This window comes from Fopius arisanus, unplaced genomic scaffold (genome assembly GCF_000806365.1).
Source record: "Fopius arisanus strain USDA-PBARC FA_bdor unplaced genomic scaffold, ASM80636v1 scaffold00014, whole genome shotgun sequence".
NCBI classification, from domain to species: domain Eukaryota; kingdom Metazoa; phylum Arthropoda; class Insecta; order Hymenoptera; family Braconidae; genus Fopius; species Fopius arisanus.
The window spans coordinates 830,089-843,459 of NW_011887753.1; the positions used below are offsets into that span (position 1 = coordinate 830,089).

The 13,371-nt window shown below is 39.0% G+C and overlaps 1 protein-coding gene across 4 annotated transcripts in view; it reads left to right on the plus strand.

Annotated features, from left to right (window-relative positions):
• Window positions 1-13,371, plus strand: part of LOC105263250 (trans-acting T-cell-specific transcription factor GATA-3) — a 76,578-nt gene that overhangs the window by 30,316 nt on the left and 32,891 nt on the right. For 2 of the 4 annotated variants that reach the window (XM_011299334.1, XM_011299335.1), the window contains exon 2: window positions 2,583-2,773. The gene's annotated coding sequence lies outside the window, so the exon portion shown is untranslated. Of the gene's footprint in view, window positions 1-2,582; window positions 2,774-9,063; window positions 9,478-13,371 lie in introns of those variants that run through there. The other 2 variants (XM_011299333.1, XM_011299336.1) reach the window with 1 other exon arrangement.

The following is a 13,371-nucleotide window of genomic DNA, read 5'->3' on the forward strand; positions in this document are numbered from 1 at the left end:
CTAATTTATGTAAATTGGCAGTAACCAAGACCAGATGCATTGTACACATGGAAATAGCTCGTGCCATCCGCCATTTAAACTCGATGCGTTGGTCGCCATCTGCAAGAGATCTAGAGCAAGCTAAGATCTAATAAAGCGACAAATCAGTTTAACGGTGTGCGATTATGTGAGAGCCCTGGCTGTTGCCAAACTGAATCGATTATGCGTTATCTCCAAAAGGATTGGGCAATATCCCCGGATGATGGATAATATCTGAGTGACTCCTGAATATGTGACTTCGCCGTCGCTCTAAACACATCATAAAGGGCGACATTCTGAAGAAATGCTCTTGTTTATTGAATTAAATCGTTGCAATAAACATCTGCAGACATTATTATGGGACTTTTGATATTCTGCTGTCCTACGAGTGCTGGTCGTAATCAGCGCTAGATGACGGAAGACGAGATTCAGCTCTGATGGATTAAATCCACCTGTATTTATGATGAGCCACATATTGGATAAGACTCTTTGGATGGTAAATAATATGTGGAATAGTGAGAGGGCTAATTGAAACATAACGCATATCGTACCGGAGATAAGCTGATTGCCAACCACCAACCCCAACCTCAAGAGTTATGATATGATATTACGAGGCAGTACACTTGCACGTCAGTCGCGAATTAATTTGAATGTGGAAGTTATATCTGCAGGACATGGAACGATCGTTCTCGCATTAATGTCCTGGGGGGTGAATCCAGAGATTCAGTTGGGGTGATTGCGGATGCTGCGATTGCATCAATGATTTTTGGTTAAGTATCGGGGTGTCATTCGACGAATTATGGGGAGATATTTTTTTTAACGGTTTTTGTCGCATCGTCATTATTGGAAAGTTTGGGGAATATTTTTGTGGTGCGAGGGATGGAGGATTGCACTCGGTTTTTCGCTTAGGTTACAAAGAATGAGGGGCCGAATGATCTGCTCTATCGACATCTATCTTCTGTATACGTGTCGAGGACCACAGGCAAAGAGGCATCATTTCAACCCATTGAGTGGTGCCTTCTTCACGTTTTCATCCGGCACGATTCCTCGGTTTATCGAATATCATCGTCTCGTTAGGGACACTCCTCGGTTAGTTTTCAAAGCCCATGCATTTGCTTTAACGTGGCTTTGTCGCTGGGCAGACAAAAAAATCATAGGTCAATTTATTTGGATTTATTCAGCTTGAAATTTATGTTGAAATTCTTTTTAACGGTGACCAAGTGAATTCAATCTCTGGAGAATTTTTTTTTTGATAAATCAATTATTATTTTAAATGATAACTGAAGACACCGGACTGATAAGATGACACGAGATATTGTGGCTTGCACCGGAAAATTCGGAGATAAATTTTCAACGCAGACCTCGTGTAGGCAGTGCATTACCGAGATAATTTTCAATTTTTTGAAAAATGTGTTTGTATTGAATATAACGAGAGGGGCGGGACCCCATTTCTCGGTAGTTCAAGCAGAACATCAGCAGTCTGTAATCTTCAGGAAAGTCTCCTCCTCTCTCTGTTCTCATCTGTACCTCTCCGACTCGTTGAAATTTTTTCCTCAAATCTTCGTATATTTCCTAGGAAATTTATCTAATCAAGAAAAATCACGCCAAACCCCTTGAAAGAAGATTTCCCAATCTTCTGGCCCCGTACTACCCCTCCGGAAAAATTCGGAAAAATTAAGTAATTCGAATAAAAATGGGAGGAAAATAATTCCAGCGGTACCATTATTTTAATGTCAACAATAAATTGAGTTTGAATGAAGTTTTTGGGGGGCAGACACGATCGCAGCTAAATGCATGGCGCCGTAAAAAAGAAACTGAGATTCTAAAATTCAGAGAATTCTATACTGCTACGTGATGTCACCTGTAAACACATCGCGTTCGAAATAAAAGAATGAACCTGTAGAGTCTATACCTGGACCCGAAACAAGAAAAAATAAAAGTAGAGGAGACGGGGGTGGGATGGGCGGGAATTTTCTGGATTTCATTTTTATTTCGTTTCCTCCCGCGATGAAAAGTTCGAGGGAAATTACGGGACAATTCACGTAATATTCCCATCATTTTTACGGAATCATTACCGAAAAATAAAAAATCGGAGGAAAATTGGGCCTGAAAGAATATTTCTTTTTTTTTTTGAAAATTGAAATTATCTGCTGTGGGTAGAATTCGTGTGGAAAATGGGAAAATGAAAATTGCGGCTTGAAATTTTTTTCTCCGTAAAAGTTTTGTCGACAATTTGTCTCCGACATGAAAAGATCAATTTTTCCTCTGAATATTATTGATTCTGACACCCAATGGGGCCTCGGACCCGGTGATTTGACTGAGGTAACCTGTCCTCTTGTCCATTGAATGTAGAATCATCGCGCCTCTCCCGGGACGCCATTGTGCCTTGATTTTCTCCATTGAAAAAGCCAAAATAGATTTTATTCATGAAAACCGAAAAACATCTTTTCTATTATATTCTTATTTCCATTCTCAACTCAATAGACTCAATGGTAAATCTGTGGATTTGTTGTTGAGTTGGAATAAAACAAATAAAGTCAATACGAAATATTTGAAATTTCTAGTGCCACCTTGGAAAAAAAAGGCCGTATGGAGCACTACTGCCGAGGATGGTCATAAATAGTTACGGAGGTAGTGCAGAGGACCCTAGGGACTGAGTCATTATTTACGACCGGTGAAATCGATACCCATGGTCCTGTAGTCGATCATGGAACTACGGTCTTCAGGGAGGACTTTGTTCGACACTAGAATAACTGTAAGTATATACTTTCAGTTTGTTTTTGAGGATTGGAGGCGTCAAGTATTCGAAAAGGTGCAGTCCAGTCTTTTCATGTACCAAATACATTATGTGGCGCAATGATTTTCCATTTTTTTCCATGACTCTTCAGATTTTCATTTGCAATCCCCGATTCCATTATTTATCTTCAAAAAATAAATAATACACAACATATAAAATCCCTGTTCTATATTTCTCTCTCAAATTTAAGAACAAATAATTATTAGTAAGAAAATATTGTTTGAGGATTTAAAACTGAGAGTCGATGAAAATTGAGAAGAAAATGAAAAATCTTGAGGACAAAAGTCCCTTTTGAAAAATATTTAAATTAAATAGCTTAGCCCATAAAAATTGAACATTTAGAATTCAATTTTCCTCATAAAAATTGAATTTTATTAACAAAGCCCATCCAAATACTCTAGTAATAAAAAATCGGCTCACGAACAGCAGTAGAACAATGCACCCCCAATAGTAACATGAGGTTAAAAAAAAAACTTCAGTGACGCCAGTCTCCCCCAAGATGCCTATTTTCTCGAATTTTTTAACAGCATTTTATGGTGTTTCACAAACCATAAATCAGGTGTAGGGATTGGAGAGACCATAAAAACCGTGGCGCTCCGAGAGAACGATTTCCATAGTTAAACGCGTGCTCTACGCATTGGCATTTTGGATGCCGCACGCCCGCACGTTTCTGTTTCAACCCCCTATCTACCTCGGAACCTGCCTCACCAAATCTTAGCAGGGGGCTTTTTTTTTTTCTTCTCCCAACCTTCTCTATCACCTCGTGTTTCTCTCTCAGATGTAAAGCCCCACGGGTGCGGCTACCACCTACGACCTTAACAATGGGGTATCCCGACACGTAAGACATTGCGACATTTTAGAGCAGAAGTGAGAAATCTCAGGTACCTGAGAAAATTTCCTCGCTCTTCTCTCCGTTACAGACAAAATCCAGGTTAAGTCGTATCGTAAAGCTTCTCGAGCATCGGCACAGGTTAGATTACAGAAATTTCGGGGAAACCTGACGACCAAGAGCAGGAGACAGGTGTCTGATCTGCTCTTTAAGAGGGCTACACTCTGATCCTAGTTGATGACCGCATTTTTTCTCTTTCCACGTAAAAGCTATGTAATGAGGAGATCAGTGCCAAATCTGGAGTAGATTCCCTAGTCCTTCGAGTTCTCGGTCTACTTATCACTCTTGGCATTTTTTTTTCTTTCATTTTCCTCAATCATTGCAATTTTCTGTTCTGGGGTGTTTCCCTCAAATCAAGACCACATCATTAATCTTGAGAATTGAGTGAATTTTTCAAAACCCATTTTCGTTATATTTAATACTGGACTCGGTCGATCAGTCGCGCCTTTTCGGGGGAATGGAAATCGGCAAGACAGAGAAAACCGATGGCGTCTGTCAATAATTAACCTGACTCATCTCACTGTCGCCTGTAATGCTTCGTCATCTGCAATACCTCATTCAGGTATGCAGATTTTCATTTTCCATTTATACATTCACGAAAAATAATTTATAGCAAAATTCGTGTTGACGTACCACCCATTACGCCCAAATTGGATAATTTATTATCCAATTTGGATAATTTGATAATTTATTATCCAATATTATTAACGAACACGATTTCGGAGTAGTAAAATATATTTACAAGCCCCAATCGATTTCTGTTCCACAAATTTAACTTGTAAGTAATATTGTGGGAATATGCGAGAATTTCGTATAAATCCGCGAGACGATTCATTCGGTTCTGATTTCTCCGTGCATGAGGTATTGGAATAATTTTCCTCAGATAAGGCAACGCCTCCATTCTCTGATTTTCTCTCATTGTTGTACATTCTATATTTTGACTAAAATATTAACGACTCGGCGCCATTGTCCCTCTCATCCTCAGCGGTCAGTAGCTCTCGAGCCCATTAGGAACATAATCCTTTTCGTTTCTCCGAAAGCCGACTACCGTCTCAAAGTCTCCTCAATCAGTAATTAGTCGAGACATTAGTCTTCACCATTCATACAGCACACACATCCCCTCGGACAAAACTCGAATGTGGTAGCAGTATATTAAACAGCCTGATAGAAAAGCTGTAATACGGGTTTCAAGTTTTACCTCCTGTCTCTCAATAAATATAAAAGGTCTTTATTAAATTCTATTAGCTGATGCGCGGTAGCTGCGGTTTAATTAGAGGATTTAGACCGCACGTCAAGAGTCGGCGGGAGTGAGAATGTCAAATATAGAGGGAAGATGTAGATTGTGGAGCTAACGAAAGAAACGAAATCTTTTTATGTGTCAGGAGAAGGCGTGGCTGCGACCCACTTCTAGTCTTGACCTGATCATCCTCTTCTATTATCGATAATATATTGTTACTGAGGTATTTCAGTTATTTTCATAAAATAGGGAAATTGTTTTGGCAATTAATCAATTACGATATGGCATTTATTTTAAATTCTACTGAAATTACAAGACTGACAATTTAATGGATGAAAAAAAAAATATATACATGACAGGAATAATGGTTTCACAATCTGAATTGCTGGACATTTTTTTTTTGTTAAAACGACGGAAGATGAAACTCTCCAGTTTCTCAATACATCTCGAGTCCTGTGGGAGCGATCGATGTTTCCCTGTTACGGATAATCTCCGGTAGAATGTCTTCTGCGAAGCCAAGAATATGGCTTTTCGATCGGGAATTCTCCCGGGGCTCGGTATCCAATGCTCGTGATACGATGACTCTCATTTTTCGATACCCCAAAGACCAGTGATGTGGGAATCTTCCATAATCCAAAAAAAAAAATCTCGAGCCTCACATCAGAATATAGTTTCACTCTGACGTTTAGTAATTGCATTGCCCATTGCCTTTCAGGGAATATTTTCCATTTTTTACAAGTACCTTTTTCACTGGATTATCGAGAGAAAAATTTTTCCAGTTGTAATTCAGAGTGCAATGGGAAAATCCGAGGGAATTTCAATTTAATCCGTGAAAATTTTACTTCTAAGTGCGTAATGCACGCATGTAAAACAGAATGGGGGAGACGTCTAGGGAAAATGACCATTACGGGAGAAATCCTTCACTGTCATTACGGCTCAATACTTTAAAGATTTGTTGGGACAGACAGGCACATTAATGTGCCACGACTCCCCATTATTGAGAGTCATTAGTCTCAAACTCGGAACACCTTGTTGGATTTTACCCAGCAAATGTACCTTGTAATAACCCAATGTTAATGTTCACGCGACTCAGTCAACCTTAAACGTACGTCGTTAACTTATTTCCAATGTTTTTTATTTGGGATTGAGACTTTGCATTATTATTCACCACCAACAGTTCACTGTTCCTGTCGACAGAGGTACAATGATATTTATTAACCCCCAAAACATTTATTTATCTAGCAGAAATTTTTTTACAATTTTTTTTGCACGATGAATCCCTCAAAAATTTTGGGAACAATTGATTAAATAAATATTGGGAAGCGTTATTGAATTTAATGTAAGAGAGGTGAATTAGGGAATTTAAAGACGGAATAACAGATAAATTTCGGACAATTAATGTTTATAATAAATATTAATCAGTGAGGACAAAAGAAATTCTGAAATCAGATTTCCAATCGAGCGAAAAATGGAAGACTGGACAACAGCTTCTGAGAAATCTCGCATTGAAATAATCCAGTCCGGAAAATTATTATTCCCGAGTCTTGTATCTCCATAAACGTTGCCTCGCATGAACATTGTTAACAAAACAAAGCCATAACGATACGACCAACAATGATACCTCCCCCCCAGCTCCCCCCAGCATTAAAATATCCTCGATCCTTTTATTAGCAAAACTTTTCCTAAATCACAATGCATCCATTTTTTAATCCCCTGAGCGACCACAAATGGCAAATACATCAGATAATCCAAGTACTGAATACTTTCTTCTGATCCATGAATTAGACTCAGAAAATGGAATAGTGGCGTATTGACATATGCGTACGTACAAAGGAGAGGAAAGCGCGATAGCCACCGGTGGATTTTAATACCTCCAGTGCGTACATCCACCGAATGATAAAAAAAGAAGAGGAAAAAAAAAAGCATTTGAAAAAATAAAAAGAAAGGATGAAAAAAAAATAAAGGGTGGAGAGAACAAGAGTGGTAAAAATGAATCGATAGGCGGAGTTTTTCGAGACGCGCCGCAAGAGGCGCTTCACCGAGGAATCGGTGGAAGGGGCAGAAGGCAATAGGCGGAGTCAAGCTGATTTAGAGCCGCCATTTTGTGACAATGGATGAGAGGGGGGATATGACTATCTGATTGGCTGATCTACGAACTTCTCTCCCGTCCTGGACAGGGGTTTCTACAGATTGTTCGGTTGTCTCCGACGGATACTCCAGCCACCCGGGACAAGTGCTCCCTTCTACCATTAGCTTTCACCCTCCACCCCCTCCTCCTATCTCCCCCTACCTTCCCCCCAATACCAGTACAATCTCCGTCGACGATTTTCCATACTGTAATTTTGCATAATATAAGTATATCGGATTGCTCGTGTGGAAATCTGATTTCTTATGATTTTTCTTTAGTTGTTTTTCATCGCTATTAAAATATCGCTGATGATGGGATCATGATTGGCGTCATTAGTATTATATGGGCGGAAAGGGGAGAGGGTGAGGGGGTTAATGATCGGTAATTGTTATGTCAGAGAGGTGGACCTATTTAATGTACATTCCACGTGAGGTAGCAGTGAATTTGTCGTATTAAATAAACGACCTACGACAATCGGTAATTCAATGCGTGTCACTTGCGCGGGTCGCATCATCGGTCAGATTACCGGCTTAAGATTTCGGGGATGGGCGGATATATCGTATATCGTATCTCATCTAGATATTCACTTATCAAGATTAACTCTTCGCGCGCTTTCATACACAGTGTGTATGTTGGTGTTGCGTATATCTGGGCGTTGATCTGCTTCGCGAGGAGACACGTGGCGGGTTCTGATCGTTATTTCTATGCTTAGTCTTCTTGATTTCAATCTGCATTTTTATTTTGGAATTCTGGTTCTCCTTGAGGTGGAGTGGAATGAATACGTTTCAACGGTGATTATGTCAATTGTGATCGTTAACACGTGTATTTAAGGGGAATATCTTGGGTTTGCTGGGGTGATTAATTTTTTTCCTTTTTTTTTATTTTCTCAAAGGGTAATTACCGATTTGATGGTTATGATGGTATCTCAATTATTGGTCGGTGCGGAAAAGCTGATTTTATGGGTAAATTGTCATTTGGAATGGGTAATTTCAGGTTTATGGAATGGGAGTAGGCTTTTACATTTATTTTCTCGGGTAATGTCATCGGTGATTTTTTTTAATGGTCGAGTTAAGATGTTAGTTAAGCGTTTTACTGGGAGTGTCGGTGCTACTGCGTTTGGTGATATGGGGGATTTATTTGGAATTGTGCAAACACCTTTATTGGGAGGAATTTTTAAGTCGGAAATTTGCCATCAAGGACTGCCGGGCTATCCGTTGAATTTTCACTGGGTGACGCATTGTTTATATTTTTATGGAACTCAATGATGCTGCACTGATATTTATTTCCCTCACGGAAAGCTGGCATTTCCCGATTGATCGAAAAAATTGGCCCTCAAAAATAAAAAAAATTGACCCTCAAAAAATTATTCAATCAGTTCGAAAAATTTGGAATCATTAAAAAAATTGAAAAAAAAATCAATCGATCCCCAATTAAAAAATTCCCCAGAAATTTCATACACATTCAAATATCTCAATGATATTGACAAAATTTTAATGACAATTTCCCAAGTTCGAATGCCCACTGCCAACGGTAATTTTTCCGTATCATCCCCTGAATATTTCGCAAGAATTTCCCGTAGTACTTTAGCGTTGGCCAGGTACACGGTTGACACGAAGAATCTTGACGTTGGAAGATCGGAAAAGTAATCTAGCGCCGTCGGAGGCTATGGATACGAGGGTTGTACAGAAGTTGAGTTGATGGGTCGGGGAAGGGCGGGAGGGGGTTGAGGTGGATGGGTGGTTGGTTGAGAAGGGGGTGGTGGGAGAGTAGTGTGGGTTTTAGTGGGGGGAAGAGGGAAGGGTAGGTAAGTCAAGTTAACGCCCGCGTGAGGGTGGGGCCCCAGGTGTCGAAGCTGGTCGTAGGCGTTGCTACAGCGACCCGAGCTGTGCCGATGTTGAACGAGCACTGGCACCGAGTTTAGCCGAGTGAGGCTGAACGTGGGGGCCTCGCGGACCCCGTGTTTTCATGCGCTTTAGTTCCGCGCCGGGTGCCACGATAGTTGCATCGATGAGTGGTGCGCGCGTGCGTGCGTTTTAAAAATATACTGAGTTCAATATAAAATATTAATAAATTTTATCAATAACAATTCAATGAGTTATTATCCATGAGATGAGTGTGTGTGGATTACGATAAGTTGGATTTTGGCGGGTGATAACGCGACCGGATGACTTTGGGAATGATAAGGAGACGAGCCACAGCCACATTGGACCGGCCTTGATATATTTCACTGTGTGGCTTTTTCAGATTTATTATTCGTATTGTTTTATTTATTGCAAATGTCACAATGTGTCGTGTGTGTGTACAGTGCAGTGTATTGGTGATAACGTAGTGTTTATCAGCGTAATTCAGAGTCATTTAAGAGGATTCAAACTGATTTGTTTATCGGTGGATGGACACTTTTTATTGAGGTAAGTGAGATTTATTAACGAGTGATTGCAATCAGTGGATTATCTTATCATTGATCCTCCAATTTTCGGGAGTCTCATCGACGGGACTGTACAAGTGTAATTGAAAAAATACGAGATCTGTGAATTATTGCTCATTATTTGTCATTGTTTATTGGATTTTCGTAACGGGTGAGCGGACTGCCTGGTCGAAATTACAGGTGTAATTGCCTTTGAAAAATTCCCGCCAGTTTTATTTCTATTTCGATCACGCGTATCGATGATGTTTTAGTTGTCAATTATTTTAGGTTTTGATAGGAAATGCGCGCAATGTGATAGCGAGTGCCGACGGAACCCGTTGCCATGATCAATACCGCGGATATTTTTCATTGGAATTGATAAATGTTTTGGGAAGTCACGACAATGTTGGGGTAACAAGTGGATTTGAATTTTTAAAAATTTTTTTATAATTCATCCGTTCCAAGTGACTAATCGGAAATTCTCTCACGTTGCATTATGTAAAGACGATTAACTTGTTAGAGCGCTTAATGGGAATTAACGATGGCGTGGATATTTCCCTGGGGATTTATGGAAAAAATAGTGGTTTATTCTCGCGCCTGTCTATCCGTGAATTTTAACGTTGAGACGAGAGTGATGAGCGTATATAGAATTTAATACGGGAAAAAATGGTATTCTGTTGGAACAGTCGGTCTCGATGAGTGTAATTAGTCATTAGCAAGTATAATGGATATTCCGGGCTTTGTATTATCATTTATTAGCCGCCAATTGCCTTCCCTATTAGTCGAGAGATGCATTTAAAGTTTTTACTCGAGTGGTGCGTTATCAATATTTTTGGACATTTCACCTGATTATTTTGATATCCGGTTATTTATATCTCATTTTTTATATTTTTGTATAAATATTTTTAGGGAATAATTAATTTTAATCATCAGACAAATTAAAATCGAGTAATAATTCTCTGGAAACGCCATTTTTTCCCGTTTGTTATAATTTCAGTTTTGATAACAATTTCCAATTGAAAAATTGGAAAATGGTAAAACCGGTGATTTATCATTTTTATTGGGTCGCGAATTAAAATCAGAAGATGTGAATGGATTTTTTATCTCGTATCGTACGATTTTGAAATAAGAGTTATAAAAATTGCGGATTAATTTGACTAGAAATTTATTTTCGTTTCATTGTGTCGGAAAAAAAATCGAGATTTTCCTCCAGCCGGTTTCATATCAGCTCCATCGAATTACGTGTAGGGCGATGTCGAGTGAGATAGTCATACCGGTAAATTTGAATAATTGCATAAAAATGTGGGTATAAGAGTCATTAAACTTGAAGTTATTTCGAATACCTGAATGTGTATTTAACTTCTCTAAAATTCTCGCTCCAAATATCCGTCTCGATCGCAACAACAATAAAAGAAAAAAAAAACCAAAAATTAACTCGCACGATTCCGCGTCGATCCGATTTCATTAGCGATTGATTTTGATATTCGATCATTAAAATTATAAAATCAAAAACAGTTTGCGGTCGAGGACACGTGCGACGGCTCGCGAATGTTGAAAAACCGCATAATGCACCGCATTGACCGCTGAATAACAGCTATCCTTCATTTTCAGTATAATCTTTTTGCCTCAGTATTGAGTTACCAATGACTCACAAAATCTCAGAGCCGCGTCTTTGTTGATTACCGACATGATCTTGTATCGTTCCCTCTCTGCATAAACGGTTAAGGGTATCTCCAGCTGATAGTGGGAAACACATGTTAACACGAGTACAAGACCGTGAGGTCAGTAGAAATGGATATAAATAAATAAAAAAAAACAAATCTCAGAGCGGTCTCGTAAATTCAAAAAAGTCGACACGTCATTCGGCAATCCACATGAGTTTATTCATATTTATTATTCAGAGTCATTACTTTCTTTGAATAAAACCCGGGTGGTAGTGAATAGTCGGGTTCTTTTCACCGTCGGGCGCCGATCGGATTCCCTGAAAACTCACAAGTCACTGCAACACCCATGAGAACCCCGAATATGTGTATCATTACTCGATAATACAGACACAGAACACATAATAATTTCAGTAATATATTACCCTAAGACCAAAATCCGTAGATGTTGTAGAGACTTGTTGACTCGAACCAATGATAATGCCTCAGGCAATCGTCCACTTGGACTCCACATTAGAAATTCATCAATTCAAAATTATTTCGCCATCCATAAAAATCACCGACACGTTACCTCAGTTATTTTTTTAATCCGCGATGAGCAGTCTGAAAAATCAAAGGTGACTTCATCAAGCCTATCAGCTACATGACAGTTTGACTTTGTTCCGTGTAACATTCCCAGATTACCCCAAATGAGATAAGATTGTGCATTGGACGTATACCCAAAGACTTGGCTACAAGTGTCCAGACATTCTTATTTATCGCGGGATAAATATAAATGGCACATTGATCCACAATTATTTGTTTAGAATTGATGTTGAAATAGGTTTTACTCCGGGATTAACTCATTGATTTAACTGATATGGAGAAGAAAGAGATGTAGTTCACCGGATTTCCATATTTGAAAATATGATGACATTTTCATGGGCGATGTCTGGAATCGTATCAGCGAATTTCAATGCTCTTTTAACATTTATGGGTTACAGTGAGAACAAAGTTGTCGTAAATATCAAATGAATTGATATTTCATTATGAACTGGTCAGGTTGTTAATGGATTCTCAGATGGAGTGGTATTAACGGGCAGTTTCACATGGTAAAATTTAACGCCAACGTAATTTCGTGTAACCGGACAAATTTATCGAATAAAAGCTCGCCTATCCCTTATCACCTCCGACTTATCTCAATTATTCTCGTTTCGGGGTATTATCGTGTCTCTTTCTTGATTAACCACTCAATGTCAATGGTCTGCTATCAGCAATCCCCAAAATCAGTTGTGGATCTACTTTCGTTGTGGTCAGTACATCGGTTTTTCCCATATCGTGACAACGAGATCTCTCGGAAACGAAAATTCTCCGATTGTTGGGAGTTCAGGAAATCCCGGGGTCAAATTCCGTTCGAATTTCATCGAGATTGTAATCATTATCGCAAATACTCCAAGCATAAGTGCACAATCCCAGGTGAAAGAGGTTTTAATAAAATTACATGTAATTTTCAGTCCGTTATCTGGTCAGAGCTTTTTTAAAAATACAGGTTATTTACGATAATTGTCTACTTAGCAGTCAAATCAGCGTTAATATATATTATTTAATATTTCATCTGGTGTGAATTATTTGCACAAGGTGTCCTTCGAGGACGGCACTTTCTCCCCAATGATCATTTGTGATATGAATTGATTGATCCGCTTGTTATCGTAATCGACGAAGAGTTCAGAGGAGATATTCATCTTCACTCGTTCTCTCTGAATATAATTAACCTCACACCTTGCGCTTGATGATTCACAATGGATGCAACCGATGATTGTTGCGATCTCGGGGCAATATTAATTGAAATGATCGATCGAATCGGATCGTAGATATCAATATTTTTGGAGTCGTTGATTTTTTTGATGCGAGACGGGTATAGATTTTCCGTCAGTTTCGATGAATTCTCTTGCGTTCTTTGAGCCTTAATCTTATCGATGCCCACATTTTGGGATATATCTTATCAGCCATTGTTTTCGAGTATTTTATTTGCCGTTGATCGAAAGACACCCGAGTCGAGGCGATTTATTTTCTCATAGGTGAGAGATCGAGTGCCAAGACAACACGTATTTGTTGGTATACGGTAGTACGTAAGTACATCATTCAGAGTAATAGGAGATGGTTAAATATCGAGATATCGGTGATTGTCCGTTGAATAATCGAATTATCGTGATTTTTTAGTTATCCAATTCAGAATTAAAATTTTTAACGTTTATTTT